Raw genomic sequence first — 1,878 nt, forward strand, 5'->3', positions numbered from 1 at the left:
AGTGCTGAGAGCGTCAGCATTCGTTTTCCAGTGCTGACGAACATTCAGCACTCGATTTCCAGTGCTGAAGCCGCGTCTCCAGTGCTGAGAGCGCGTCAGCACTGGTTTTCCAGTGCTGACGAACATCCAGCACTCGGTCTCCAGTGCTGAAGCCATCTTCAGCACTGGATTCCAGTGCTGAAAAAGGAGGGTGAAGCTTTCGTAGTTTTGCAACGCCACAGGCTAAATAGTCTAATTTTAAGTTGTTGATTTGTTGTTGAAGACTGTAAAAACAAATTTGTTTATCGTAGTTGCAGTATTAGTAGTGCTAGTTGCAGTGTTAGTAGTGGTCGCAAGATGACGCTACTACAACAGTCATGCTTTCACACTTCCCACAATTCTTAGCGTGTCCTTTCCAAATAAGCTTATTGTCCAGCAAACAGGTTGTTCCATTCATATTTGAGACCATGACTGTCGTCAGAATACTATAAAAATTGCCTTTTGTAACCATTATTCAAAAGTTTCCCAAAATAATCTACCTGGCTTTTCGTACAGAATATGGAAGTGGTGATAACTGTCAGTCCTTTCTCTCTCTGCCAGATGCCTCGATGGCGCAGTAGGCAGCGCGTGAGTCTCATAATCTCAAGGTCGTGAGTTCGATCCTCACTCGGGGCAGATCTTTTTCATTTTTTTTATCAAAATATTCTTACTTACTCAAACTACACCATATCTAGGTTACCAAAACATATTATTTTGGTTTAACACCTTTTTTTTTACAAACGAAAATAGTAACGTTAAACTATAACAAAAAGTTATAAAGTTTACCGTGCGCGTACACAAAAGCTTCACTCCGTTACAAGACTTAGAAACCATGTGTAGAAAAACCAACATACAATTAGAAAACAGCATATAACATCGATGTTACACTGTAATAGTATATAAAGAGAAAAAGAAAGGCCCCAACAGTAAGCCTGCTAGCGAGGCTACAAATTATGATTACAATCACAGACCTGACCGCTGCAGCTGGGCAATAAATCATCTGTCACTCCACATCCGTCGGGTTCCCGCGAAAACTGGATCATGTGATATGCTAGGAGCCCAGAGGTTAGGCCCAAGGGAAGACAATGTCGGCTGGCCCAGGCATGTCTGGGCAAAGGCAAAGAAATAAAACTCAAATAAATCTCAGATAAAATGGTTATTTCATTCTGGATACAGATTGAAAGGGCGTTGTGACGAGGACAACTTCTACAACAAGAGTGGCGAGGTGTCATCTTGTCAACATTCCATCCTTCCATCTCGCCACTGAAATGCAAATTTTCCAGTCTGCGAGTCCCCAGTTCCCAGAACGCAGAGAAGCGAGATCAGTAAAATATGTCGTGAATCTTTTGTTACGTAGTCTAAACAAACTGTCAATGTAACGTTATGGTCGCAGCGCAATCATCGGATGGACAGTGAAGATGGTGGCTGAGGCGTCACATAATGTGCAGACCTAAACACAACTACAAAGATGGCCTGATTGTTTTCCGAACTCTAATCTTCAGGCACATCTGTTCCCACCAACATGCGTAGGTCGTGACTACGTTTACAAAAAGCACGTGAACAAAGCTACCATACCAATAGCTGTGCTTGCACTACTCTCTATCGTCAAAACGAAGACAAAAATCACTCCTAAAATACTCACAAAAACACACAGACGCGACCGTGTCCACCGAGAGGCAGCCATATTGCAAATATACTCCAGGCCGTGATTGGCCCTCTTCCCCCTACTTCTGACCAATGGCGTCCAAATGTTCCAAATGTTTCAATCTTGCTCCGGCCGATCCCGCGCATGAGTCTCTCAATCCTTTTGAAACATTTGGAACATTTGGACGTCATTGGTCAGATGTAGGGGGAAGGGGA

The 1,878-nt window shown here is 43.2% G+C and overlaps 1 non-coding gene across 1 annotated transcript; it reads left to right on the forward strand.

Moving 5' to 3' along the window:
- Window positions 1–581: 581 nt before the first annotated feature.
- Window positions 582–654, forward strand: Trnam-cau. The gene has a single exon. It is a non-coding gene; the product is annotated as a tRNA-Met (tRNA).
- The last annotated feature ends 1,224 nt before the right edge of the window (window positions 655–1,878 follow it).

This window comes from Branchiostoma floridae, unplaced genomic scaffold (genome assembly GCF_000003815.2).
Source record: "Branchiostoma floridae strain S238N-H82 unplaced genomic scaffold, Bfl_VNyyK Sc7u5tJ_537, whole genome shotgun sequence".
NCBI classification, from domain to species: Eukaryota; Metazoa; Chordata; class Leptocardii; order Amphioxiformes; family Branchiostomatidae; genus Branchiostoma; species Branchiostoma floridae.